Here is a 14,539-nt window from a genome sequence, read left to right on the forward strand (position 1 = left end):
AGAAGCAGAGAAAACACATGCACATAAACAGGAAATCCGGCCTCAATGAGCACCACAACACAGAGAAAAATAAAACAGCCACTTTGAACAACAAAATAGCTAAATCCGTTTCTTGATGATCCATCAACCATAATAATAAATTCTCCACCAACACTCTTAAAATGAAATTGACACCACTAGAGCTCAAAGAAGCACAAGTTAACTTGTAGTTATACGAAGGATCACCCTTAAATCCATGTACCTACACTGTTAAATCCGATCTACTGCACATCACAGGATGACATTGACCCTCGAATTCTGGAGCCGAAGATGCGACGACACACTGACATCATGCAAAAAATTCAGCCAAAAATCTAATGTTAACTATCGAGATTTGAAAATTTGCACTAGTACAAACAAACTACTAGCATCAAACTAATTATAAATGTCACTACATAAACAATATATAACAAATTAATAGCTTCCTACCAATCATAGATGTCACTTCATAAGCAATGACATAATAAAATCATTAACTTTGGCCTTTTAAAAATATTATGGTCTTTGATGCAACTCTTTTATAGTTTTTTTTAACAAGAATAGATTAAAAATTGTTACTAAATCGAAAAGCAAATATTAATATATGGGGTGAGAAAGAACAAAAGTCAATAATCATGTTATGAGAAATAATATACAATGTGTATAAGATTTTGAAATGTAAAAGGCTTCGAAGAATATCTTTCGCGACTAAGAATTTGGGATTATGGTCAGTTAAAAGCGCAGAGGAACATGCTTCGTTATTCTTGAAGAAACGACCTCCACATCAAGGATCGAAGAAGTAAAAGACAAAGTTTGACGAGGAAAGATATCAGTGGAGCACGCAGGCGGAAAAGTTGAAAAGGAAAACCGACCTATACACTTGAATATTATTTATTGCACAAAGTCTCTGTCTCTAGGTATGTGTCCAATTCCAATAGTTGGTAGCATGTGCTTTCTCGAGGTGTGTGTTCGACCCTCATCTTCCAATAATCTCGTCGGCTTCCCAGAGTTGAGTCGGCTGAGCGTGGCGCCCGCCGAGGGGTGTTTATGTGGAATTTGGTCCACCGCGGTATGTGGGCGCACGCACCTACACATGGAAACCAGCAGTTTCGCAATAGCTTTTCACATTGACACGTCGATAAGGAACGTGTAAATGTTTGCAATGGCACTGCGTCATTGGAGACGCTCACCTCCAAGTAGGCGATAGACCTGACGATGGCCTCCATGTAGGCGATAACCGGTCATCCGTGACGCTCACCTCCAAGTAAGCGATAGCCGCACCTTTATAATAGGAGTCGTCTAACGAGGCGGAAGAATTGCCTTTGTAAGTAAGCAGTAATCGCAACTTTATAATAGGAGTCGTCTAACGAGGTTGAAGAATTGTCCAGACTATCAAAAGTGGCTTGAATTTGAGCAAAAAAATTTCAAAAAATCTTGTAGAAGCAATGTTTTAATGGCGTTTTTATGGTGGAAATGGATTCAGCACCATCAAAAACGTCTAGAATACCTAAAATTTTGAAGTTTAACAACTATAACTTGGATTTACAAAAATCCCCACCAGAATTTGTCTAAATATAACTGGAATTTCCATAACCCTCAAAGCAACTCCTCCACCTCGTTAGACTACGCGTTTATAATAGACCTCCCGATAACCTCCGAGTAGAAGATAGCCGCACCTCAATTCACAGGTGATTGAGATACTATATAATACACCTCACTTCAGATACTATATAATGCACCTCACTTCACAGGTGATTCACATACTAATTAGTGTCTTTTCTAATTCCCCCTTGTCCGCATATTCGTTCAACAGTTTAACGATGGCAGGAGAGGCGAACAGCTAGGACTCCTCAATTCTGTGGTTAAGAGGTGGAAGTGGATAGCAAGGAGAGCTGCATTTGTTGTAATGTTAATGGGGTTATCGATCTGCCTCTTCTTCACTTGCAGTCGGTTTCTCTTCTCCCGCATCCCTTAAATCTAATTCCAAGGAACTTCTCATGTGGAACTTTTCATTACTATCTTCAAGCAATTTTCTCATGGATTTTGTCAGTAGTTTGCAGCATTAATGTTCTATTTCCTAGTTGAGGCATTAGATTAGATGTTCCTTTATAGAAGTAGTCCTTGCGCTTACAGCGTATATATACATTGTTTATCGAAGAGTGTTATTACATATTTGACATTCACATATGTCAATGCTTCCGTTTCTATTTTGCGTTTCACAATGGATGTTCACGCGCACACCTTCATGCTTCCGTGTCTATTTTGCGTTTGATAATGCATGTTCAGACGTACGTTCATGGTTCGGTTTCTACTTGCGTTTGGCAATGGATGGGTTTACATGTTCATGGTTCCGTCTCTAGTTTGCATTTGACAATGGATGTGTCCAATGTAATTCTACTTCTTAAATATTATTGTAAAACAATAAATAAAACATATGTAAAAAATAAAATGAATTTTAAAATTAATAATTATAGTGAAAAAATATAATTATTAAATTTACAATATAAAATAATTATTTTATAAATTTATATTTAATTAATTATATTTATATTAATGTTTATTTAGGGTAGTTCAAGTGGTGATGGTAGTGGAAGGAGATTTTGTGTTTGAATCTTGTGCTACACATGTGAACTTGAAAATGTGATAGTCCTACTAAACTTTAAAAAACAATATTTATTAATTAACAATATTTAAATTAATAAAATATTATTAATAAATAATAATATTTAGTTAATTTTTATTCTTATTTATCAATTATAATTAACTAAGAATTAATAATGAATCATTTAATTATTTTTTAATAATGATAATGATTAACTTCCATTAAAATTAATGTGGTTTATTAGATCTCAAAAAAATTATTTAATTAATTATTTTTTAAATTAATTAATAATAATATATAAATTTATTATTAATAATATTTATTAATTAATAATGCTATTAAATTTAATTAAAAATAAAAATATTAATTAATAATAATAATTATTATATATTTTCGATTTATATTTATATTAATTACTATGGTTGTGTTAGTATTATAAACTAAAGTGATAAAATAAATGATTGGTTAAACAATTACGTTGAATGATACATTACATCTTTTCCATTATTATTAGGTTGGATGTTACATTCTAACCCAATATTAATAATAATTATTATTACTATTATAATTTTATATGAATTTTATATTATTAAAATATTAAACTTAACTAATTTGATACGGAAATATTTAACCAGATTGATTGAGAAGTAGTTATAAAAGTAAACTATTTTATAAACTTTAATTATGGAAAAACATCTGAATATTATAATTTTATTAATTTCGGAAAACACGATAACGCAACAAATAAAAAACAATAAATTAAACAACCGCAATTAAATAAAATAAAAAAGCATAAATAGATTTTTCTAGGGTTAAAAAGATAAAATTGTAGTGAACGATGCAAACAACCAGCACCATTAAATAATATAAACCAGAAGAAATTATAAATAATATTAATATAATATGGTATGAAGTATCGTTGGAATTCTAGAACTTTTTGTTTATTAAAATAACAGTTTTACAAAATGTTCAAATATTTCAGTAGATCAAATTTTGAGAAATGATTAAAACTATTATTACAAATATTCAAAATATTTCTCGGAAAAGATTAATATGAATATGGTTTATATTTAATAAAAATGAATAAAAAATGCTATGTCATATAGTTGATCTGTTTCAAAATTTATACCTGTTTTCAAAATGTTGAAGTTGTTTGGTGTTACGTATTTATGTTGTAAGATGTTTTTCTTTGAAAACAACTCACCCCCTTGCCATTCTACACGATTTGGGACCGTTGAACCTGTTTTTAAAATGTTGAAGTTGTTTGGTGTGAAGTATTTACGTTGTAATGTGTTTTTCTTTTAAAACAACTCACCCCGTTGCCACTCTACACGATTTGGGACCGTTGATTTTGTGGTAGACATTGAAACATTATCAGATGTCTAATACGACTTTTAGTGGGTTAGGGTGAGTTTTGGTTAGTTAGTTTTATGTTAGTTGCCGCAATTGCGTATTTCGACTTAAGAAAATGGCGAACATATAAAATTTCGGATCTCAATAGACTCTGACAACGATCCATGGGTAGTTGAAGAACTCAAAGCCACACTGCTTTTCAATAAACTATGACAACGATCCATTGGTACTTGAAGAACTCAAAGCCACACTCCTTTTCAATAAACTATGACAACGATCCATTGGAACTTGAAGAACGCAAAGCCACACCACTCTTCCAGACTCTACTCACCACTTTTCCATGGAATACTCTCATGGTAGCTAATTACTATTAGTATGTTTATCTTTGTGTAATGTAAGATTGAGTTTTCGTTGGTTCAGAGATTACTGCAACTTCTAGCATTACCTTGGTTGGGCTATGCCTCAGCAAAACCAGTGGATTCACTCCAACCGACATTAGCTAGCCTAGGTTCAAATCCCAGGCCAAGCAAAACGAGAGCTTTTTGTTCAAAAGCTTAGTAGCACAATTGCTACTCACCAGTGTCCCTAATGGAGCTGAGAATCCTTGCAAATGCGAGCAAATTCTTGAGATGGCATCCTCACAATGGCATGCTACTCTTACTTTGGAATGCCCAGATGCTTGTTGTCAATGCCCATTAACTTCATTTCAAAATCCGAAATCTTGTCCTAGTCTGAACCCACAGAAAGACAAAACCCATCAATTATAAAACTTAAAAGGAAAATGAAAGATTGAATGATTTGAAAAAAACCGACACACTAGGTATATTGAGGTCACTTCAACTTACTATGGTTTTGGAACATTAAGGTAACAGTGTCGCCCTCGTCGTCAGCCTTGATGGTGATGATGTCATCATTGACGGCGGAATTGAGCATCTTGGATTGAGGTTCATCCCCATGGACATGTTCCGGTCACAACGATAGTGCTCGAAGCAGTCAGATCTGAGCAACAGGGAAACAAGGGCAACGTGGCTCGAGTCCATGGCATACAGGGAGAAGCCCGTGGTCGAGCAATCGAAGTTAGCATCGGTGACGAGGTCCTTTATGGACTCCAACACCTTCTTCAGAAGACTCCCCTACACAAGCCTTAGTTCCAACATTGTTACAGTGAACACAAAATCTGAGAGAAGAGGACTCCATCCCTTGTGACAGAGCTCGAGAGAAGATGTGATTCATTCCGAGAGAAGAAAGATGGGTTGCGAGCAAGTGTGGATGTGTGTTTGTAGACTGAAATGGTGGGAACTCTGCTCTATTTTCCCGCCAAAATGATAGCATTACACCATATGTGACCAAGGAATCTACCAAAGACAAATGCCTGTTGGGGTATTTTTGATCGGAAAATACCAAAAACAAACAAATTACACACCACAGAGGCAATGCTCTGTTTCCTTTGCTCCAGGATCTTTTTGTGCACAGGGAGGCTTAAATTTTTTTTTACTGAGAAACAGAGTATTTCACTACCATAAAAACATTTCTATTCATTTAAGACAAAAATCACTTATACATATTCATCCTCTTTTACTGAGAGGGATTTACCAAAAACAACATTCAACCAAAACTCTGTTTTCACTTGAGAATTTAATGAGCTGGGTTTACTGCTGTAAAATCCCTTTTACATTCACTGCTGTGAAAAACACTTTACTGTTGTAATAAAAATTTACATATGCATACAAAAATTATATGTTGCTCACCCGACACATGAGATTCATGCTCGTTTCATTACATAATGCACTGCTGTGCAAAAACACCATAGTTTTTCGCTGGTCTTCCGTTTTACGATGCCCCACAAAAACATTACAACACACGAGCTCTTTTTCATTTGGCTCATTATATTTTTTTAATCCACGCGTGTGTTCTACACCTCATTACAAAAACATGGTCAACACCAAAAAAAATATATAACATTACGAAGTACTTCGTATGCCATACTTAACATTCATATGCGCCCATACCTTCAATACCAAAAAAAACATTAAAATTTAAAACTTCCATCTACTTTCTACGGGCATATTAAATTCATTAATTATTTTACCGTGGTCAACCAAAACTTTACTCCACGCAATGTTTTAATGTTGGTTTGTATGCAGCTTCGGACAATCAACGGACGAGAGTGTTGGAGACAATCAAATGGCGGACAGAGATATCGGGAGGCATTTTGCTGCAGAACTTTAGCTCCCGAAAAGTAACTTTTGCTTACGTATGGTGAGAGCCACGCGTCTGCACCATATCGTATCGGAGTCAAATATACGGAAACAACTTTACGCTGGAAGGCGGTGCGAAATTGAAAGGCGGTTTTGCTGAGTGGTTTGGGTGAGGTACGGCCGCTCAGTTGGAATTACATATTCAACACTCCCCTTTAATTTCAACTGCTGGGCATTCAGTCATACCGAGACACTTCCTCAAAAATTCAAAGCTTTTCTGATCCAATGGCTTTGTCAAAATGTCTGCAACCTGTTCCTGAGTCCTGCAATGTTCTAGGATAATTTCTCCATTGTTCACCAATTCTCTGATGTAGTGAAACCTTGTATCAATGTGTTTCGTTCTCTTATGAAACACTGAATTCTTTGACAATGCAATAGCTGAGCTATTGTCACAAAAGATCACTGTCGCTTTTGCCTGCTCTTGGCCTAAGCTTCTCAACATTCTTCTCATCCACACTGCTTGACATGTTGCTGCTGTAGCTGCCACATATTCAGCCTCTGTTGTAGACAATGCTACAATGGACTGCTTCTTAGAAGCCCATGAAATGGCTCCTGAACCCATATGAAAAACATAACCGGAAGTGCTTTTCCGATCATCTACACTTCCAGCCCAATCACTGTCAGTGTATCCAACCAAATCTGAATGTTTTGAGACATTATATAAAATGCCAAACATTTTGGTACCTTTGACATACCTTAAAATTATTTTTGCTGCCTACCAATGTGCCTCCTTTGGCCTCTCCATGAATATGGAAATTAAACTAATAGCATACATAATGTCAGGCCTAGTAGCTGTTAAATACATAAGGCTGCCTACAATACTCTTGTACAAACTAGGATCAAAATCCTTGCTGTTGTCCTCTCTGTTGAGTTTTAATCCCATTACTGTAGGAGTGATCGCTGCTTTGCATTCTTGCATGTCAAATCTGCCCAATACTTGATTGACATATCTTGCTTGTGAGATAAAAATTCCTTTTTCATTTTGATCTACTTCTATGCCTAAGAAGTATCTCAAGAAACCCATGTCAGTCATTTCAAATTCCTCTTTCATGACTGATTTAAAATTCTCAATGAGTTGATCATCATTACCTGTGAAAATAACATCATCAACATATAAGACAACCATTAAAATTTTACCATCCTTTTCTTTGATGTAGACGGTGGGTTCTCCCTCACACTTGTCGAATTCATTATCCAATAGATATGAATCTATTCTGTTGTACCATGCTCTTGGCGCTTGCTTCAGCCCATAAAGAGCTTTCTTCAATCTGCACACTTTGTGCTCTTCACCTTTCTTCTCATAGCCTAGAGGTTGTTCAACATAAACCTCTTCCATTAACACTCCATTTAGGAATGCTGACTTCACGTCCATTTGGTAGACTTTCCATTTGTTTTGTGCTGCTATGGACAACACTGCTCTCACGGTTTCCATTCTTGCAATCGGTGCGAAAGTCTCCTCATAATCTCTCCCATACTGCTGCTTGTACCCTTTGACAACCAGTCTTGCCTTGTGCCTTTCTATCTTGCCTTCAGCATTACTCTTGGTCTTGTAAACCCATTTCACTCCAATAACTTCTTTGCCTTTTGGTAGCTCAACCAAATCCCATGTTTTGTTTCTCTCTATGGCATTCATCTCCTCATCCATAGCTTCTATCAATTTCCTATCTTTAATTGCATCCTCGAAATGAATAGGATCATCAACATGACAATACAAGGCAAATAAGGAATTCATTCCTTCATCATAAATATCACTTAGATTTCTAAACTTCTTACCTCGTTCACTTGGTGTGCAAGTGCTTGAAGATGCACTTGAATTTCCTCCTTGTGGTGTGCTTGATGAAGCACTTTCATTTATCCTCAATGGTGTCCCTTGTTGTCCTTGTGTTGGCGCTGCTGTTTGGGGATGTATTTCAGCCACCTCCTCTTCATCTTCATCATGAGACAAACAGTTTTTAACATTCATTGTTTTCTCTATGCTTCCATCCCAAGCTTCCTCTTCAATGAATTGAACATCTCTGCTGACAAAAAACTTCTTGGTAGATGGGATATACAACCTGTAGGCTTTGGATTCCTCACTGTATCCAATAAAGATACATTTCTCCCCTTTGTTGTCCAACTTCCTCCTTAGCTGATCTGGTATGTGTGCATAGGCCACACATCCAAAAACTCTCATGTGGGTGACTCCTTTCTTTCTCCCACTCGATGCTTCTTCCGGCACTTTGTTCAACACTGCTTTTGTAGGACACCTATTCAAAACATACACTGCACAATTTACAGCTTCAGCCCAATAATCATTTGGCAAATGCTTTGCCTTCAGCATGCTCCTCGCCATATCCATGATGGTCCTGTTCTTCCTTTCAACAACTCCATTTTGCCGCGGAGTGTACCTTGCTGTAAACTATTTATGAATTCCATTTTCTCTACAAAATCTTAGGAATTCCTTGGAGATATACTCACCTCCTCTATCAGTTCTCAAAACTTTTATATGCAGCCCGCTTTGGTTTTCCACAAATGCCTTGAAGTTTTGGAATTTCTCAAACACTTCACTTTTGTTTTTAAGGAAATATATCCAAGTCTTTCTTGTAAAGTCATCAATGAATGTTAGGAAATATTGGCTGCCTGCTAGTGATGGAGCTTGCATCGGTCCACATAAATCTGAGTGGATGATCTCTAAGGGTGCCTTTGCCCTTATGCTCTTCCCTGATGGAAAACTTTCTCTGTGTTGTTTTCCCAAAATGCAACCTTCACAAAGGCTGTCCGGTTTCTCTATCAATGGTAATCCCCTTACCATTCCTTTTCTGCTTAACAAGTTTAGACCTCCAAAATTGAGATGTCCAAATCTCAAGTGCCACAACCAATTTTCATCCTTTGGCACGCTTTGGAAAGCCTCTTGGGTGACTGCTGCAATTTCATTTTTGTTTTTCAAATCTGCCTTGATTCTAAGAGGGAACATCCTGTTCCTTGCCATTTTCACTTCAGCAATGCATCGTTTGCTGGGTGCTATATCCATGATGGTGCACACATCATTTTTAAAGAAAACATTGTACCCCTTATGGACAAGCTGTCCAATAGTCAAGAGGTTACATCTCATTCCGGGGACATAGTAGACATCTGCTATGGTTTTCCTTTTTCCTTGCTTTGTAAATATTTTTACCTCCCCTTTTCCCATAACAGAAATTTTGCTATCAGTTCCTAGTGTGACTTCTGATTTCATATTTTTATCAAGGGCAGAAAAGAAGGCTATGTTTCCTGTCATATGGTTGCTGCAACCTGAGTCTAAAAACCAAATGTCCTCACTGTTTGTTTCAGCCATGTTATAGGCTAACAACACATTATTTTGACTGCTGTTTTCTCTAGTAAGATTAGCATTTTGTCTATTACTCATATCATGCTGCTTCTTTCTACATTCACTGGCATAATGCCCATATTTTTTACAATAATAGCATTGGACATTGGATTTTTCATACCTTTTCCTTGAGCATGATTTTGTCCTCCCTGTTGGCTGCTGCCTTGGCCTTGGTTCTGATTTGGATTGCTGCCTCTTCCTTGTGCATTTGCTGGGCTATTCCTTCCACCTCTGTTCTGGCTTCTGCCTCTTCCTCTTCGGTTTCCTCTTCCTTGACCTCTTCCTCTTCCAAAGGACATCTGGGTCTTGAAGGCTTGCTCAAGAGATGAGTTTTCATTCCTACTCAACCTCTGCTCATGTGTTATTAGTGATGCATGTAGCTCATCAACTGAATAGTTTGAGAGATCCTTTGTCTCTTCAATGGTGGTGACTATGGCATCAAACCTTGAGGGTAAGACCCTCAATATTTTCTCCACAATCCTTCTATCTTCAATGGTTTCTCCATGAGTTCTCATTTGTGTGATTACACCAATCACATGAGTGAAGAATGAGTCAATGTTATCTGACTCCTTCATGTTCAAGTTCTCAAAATCCTTTCTCAACAATTGTAGTTTTGTTGTCTTCACTCTCTCCATGCCTTGATAGGCTATCTTGAGGGTTTGCCATGCTTCATTTGCTGTCTTAGCTGCTGCTAACCTTGGAAACACACTCTGGTCTACTGCTAGATACAACAACATACAGGCTTTTGAATCCTTCTTCCTATTGCTCTTCAGGAGATCTCTCTCTCCCCGAGTTAATGCATTGAACTCATTTTCATCTGCTGGTTCTTCAAACCAAGATTCAACTATTTCCCATAAATCTTGAGAGGCAAACAGGGCTGTCATGGTTATTGACCAGTAGTCATAGTTCTTCCCATTAAACTGTGGGAGCTGGGTGTTAAACATACCCATACCAGTGCTTGTGCTGGCCATTCCTTGCATTCTGATCTATGCCTCTAAATCCTTGACTGTGTGTTTAAAAACATTGACTGCTTCTTCAGCAACACATAAAAAACTTTGTGAAATACCCGAGTATTTTCCTGACTGAGCCTTCACTCTGCTTGAGAAGTTTTACTGCTGCAACAAGCTCCTCCCTTCAGCTTCTTTTTCACCTTCAAAGAGCCTAACCCTGCTCTGATACCACTGTTGGGGTATTTTTGATGGGAAAATACCAAAAACAAACAAATTACACACCACAGAGGCAATGCTCTGTTTCCTTTGCTCCAGGATCCTTTTGTGCACAGGGAGGCTTAATTTTTTTTTTACTGAGAAACAAAGTATTTCACCACCATAAAAACATTTCTATTCATTTAAGACAAAAATCACTGATACATATTCATTCTCTTTTACTGAGAGGGATTTACCAAAAACAACATTCAACCAAAACTCTGTTTTCACCTGAGAATTTATTGAGCTGGGTTTACTGTTGTAAAATCCCTTTTACATTCACTGCTGTGAAAAACACTTTAGTGCTGTAATAAAAATTTACATATGCATACAAAAATTATATGTTGCTCACCCGACACATGAGATTCATGCTCGTTTCATTACATAATGCACTGCTGTGCAAAAACACCATAGTTTTTCGCTGCTCTTCCGTTTTACGATGCCCCACAAAAACATTACAACACACGAGCTCTTTTTCATTTGGCTCGTTATATTTTTTTAATCCACGCGTGTGTTCTACACCTCATTACAAAAACATGGTCAACACCAAAAAATATATATAACATTACAAAGTACTTCGTATGCCATACTTAACATTCATATGCGCCCATACCTTCAATACCAAAAAAAACATTAAAATTTAAAACTTCCATCTACTTTCTACGGGCATATTAAATTCATTAATTATTTTACCTCGGTCAACCAAAACTTTACTCCATGCAATGTTTTAATGTTGGTTTGTATGCAGCTTCGGACAATCAACAGACGAGAGTGCTAGAGACAATCGAACGGCGGACAGAGATATCGGGAGGCATTTCGCTGCAGAACTTTAGCTCCCGAAAAGTAACTTTTTCTTACATATGGTGAGAGCCACTCGTCTGCACCATATCGTATCGGAGTCAAATATACGGAAACAATTTTACGCTGGAAGGCGGTGCGAAATTGAAAGGTGGTTTTGCTGAGTGGTTTGGGTGAGGTACGACCGCTCAGTTGGAATTATATATTCAACAATGCCAAGTCATCTGCGTTTGTGGTTAGGTAGCAGGACATCAAGTCCTCTCATGTTGCTTGTCTACTGTTACTGTTATTTTTCTGTGCCTAAACTATCAATTAAAGTTTGCAGGTGGCAGTTTTGTGACAATATTTTTGCACATTGAAGTGGATGGTCTGCACCTACTATAGAATTTTTAGAGTCTGTAGAATTTGATGGTGCAACATGATTTTCTAGTAGATATATTTGGTAGGCTTTGCCAAAGTAGTGGCATGTACATTTTGCAAAAATTTAAAGGACGACAATTCATTGTTTTGCCATGTAGCTTCACTTTATTGATTAGGTGGAATGAAATTTTGAGACACTCCAATTTCTGCATACTTTTGTGCTGAACTGCAATATCAATATCTTGTGATGTCCTTAAGGCTAATATGCTCTGAAGGGATCTAGCTAAAACCACAAGTGGCCTTTGATTTTGATAATTTTATTTATGAAAGTGAATTTATTTTATAATTTTGTTAGTTTGATGAAATTTTTTCTCATCGAAGGGCTAGGATAATCTTGTGTTTTCATGTCGTGTTTAGCTTGAGTTTGAACTGTGTGGAAGGCTTTTCGAAAGACTTATATGAAATTGAAAGTTGAAACGTTGTTGGAAAGGATTATTATACATAACATTGAAGGATAAGTATGGACAATGACTGTTTTCACTATTAATGTCATACATGTTTTATCAGTACCATTTTAATGGATACTAACTATTGCATAATTGAATGTTCAATATTATGTTCCACTGCACTAGGTAAGGACTGTGAAGATAGAAAGGAGCATGCAATCGTTTATTAAATTTCTGCCAATTATAATAATGTTGTGCTTCTTAATGGATGTAATACATTTAGTACCATTCTTACAGCTACTAACTATTGCATGAGTACAACTTGAGCATGTGATTCCACTACACTGGTAAGGACTGTGATAATATTTTTTGGTGAATTTTTGTCCATAATGATGGTGCTTTGTTTCTTAATGGGTGTAATGTAGACTAGGACAATACCACTTGAAGGTCTATCCATGCCTCTCAGGATTTTCCTATTTAGCATTCCAATATCTAGATTCGTAAAGTGTTAATACTAGGATTTGTGAATTTTTTTGGGAAATAGATGTTGTGAAGGGAGCCGTTGACTATAATTTTTTTGTTTACTTTCTTGGAAAGGATTATTACAACTGCTTAGACAGTCTCAGTGTATTTAATTGGGATGCATCGATAATGATCTTCATTGTAATGGTTGTTTTTTCATAACTATATCAATTTTGTAAACTGCATAGACAAAACAGTCTGGAATCACACATTTATGTCATTAGATATTTTTCAATAATACAAGGTGGATAGGCAAATGTTTGGCCTGTAGCTAGATGTACATTTGAGGAGTTTGATATCTTCTATTATGAACACTATATTTTCAACAACAAAATGTTTTCTAGCTTCTGTACTGTCATTGGCTCTTCATTAATTATTAGGAATAATTCTTTGTTTCACAGACATTCATGAAAGGATGGAGGGACTTTGAAACCAAATCCATGCCCTTCTTCAGTCTTTGTGATCTGTGCGAGTTGTTCAATGAGTGGAGTGCATATGGTGCAAGAGTACCAATAGTGTTGAATGGAAGCTACACTATTATGCAATATTGTGTACCATTTCTTTCTTCCTTTTAGATTTACACTCACCCTTCTGGCCCTAATATTGGAACCAGGTAGATTATCCAATTCACCATTTATTCTCATAGCTAGTCATGTCGAATGAAGGTTCTCTAGTATTTTGTAAATTTAACCACAACTGAATGCTTTTGTATAATAATAATAATAATATGGCAAATAAGGCATAATTTACACCATATCTCCTGTTGTTTAATAATTTAGCCCTTGTTGTTTAAATTTTTTTTTGGTGAAATCTATATTTGCAAACGATTCTTCTCTAATGCTTCTCTAGACCATGAAAATACGACATGTTTAGGTGGCTCTCTATTCTAGTAGTGCCATATCTGATACAATATTTTTCCTGTCACAATTCAATGTTAATGCACGTCTTTCATTGGAGCAATATTACTAAAATCTTTATCAACATTTGGACACGTGATTCACACTAGCTCAGTTGAGTCCTAAGCATGCTCTGCTTTTTTTTGCAAGTGCCATGGTGAGGAGAGTGATGCAAGTGATGATGATTATAGAGACATAGGTAGTGAAGGTAGTAGTAGTAGTGATTAAGCAGAGAGAGACTCAAAATATTGTGGGGCAATGAACTAGATAAATTCCAATGCATTTGATTGTAATTTAGATTAATGTTAATGATTGGAATTGCATCACTAATAAACAATTGATATATAAATGCACAAGTATTTTTCTTTAATCTTATTGCTTCATATGATGAATCTTTTACTGGGTATTTTTTTAATATTCAAAGAGACTCTTACAGGATTAACTTTCCCTCTCTATGATTTCTAGTAATTCTGTATTCATTATATCTATTGTAAAGCTAACACAAAATATTTATACTAAAAAATTGATGTAAAAATAAATAGATAACAAAAGTGCTTGCAAAAAATGCTACTCGTCATTGAACATTTATTTACTAAGACTTATGTGGTGACTATTTTACAAGCATGAAATTTGGCAATGTAGGAGGAAACTATAATGGCCAAAGACATTAACTAATGAAGGGAAGAACGTTGTAATCTCTACACAGTGCACATCCAGGATCTCAAGTTTAATCAT

The 14,539-nt window shown here is 36.1% G+C and overlaps 1 pseudogene; it reads right to left on the bottom strand.

Annotated features, from left to right (window-relative positions):
* Positions 1–909: 909 nt before the first annotated feature.
* On the bottom strand, positions 910–5,130 carry LOC149255534 (DNA sliding clamp PCNA-like; annotated as a pseudogene).
* Positions 5,131–14,539: the final 9,409 nt, after the last annotated feature.

This window comes from Pinus tabuliformis, chromosome 7 (assembly GCF_031772625.1).
Source record: "Pinus tabuliformis cultivar Carrire ecotype Pingquan chromosome 7, CPIR1, whole genome shotgun sequence".
NCBI classification, from domain to species: domain Eukaryota; kingdom Viridiplantae; phylum Streptophyta; class Pinopsida; order Pinales; family Pinaceae; genus Pinus; species Pinus tabuliformis.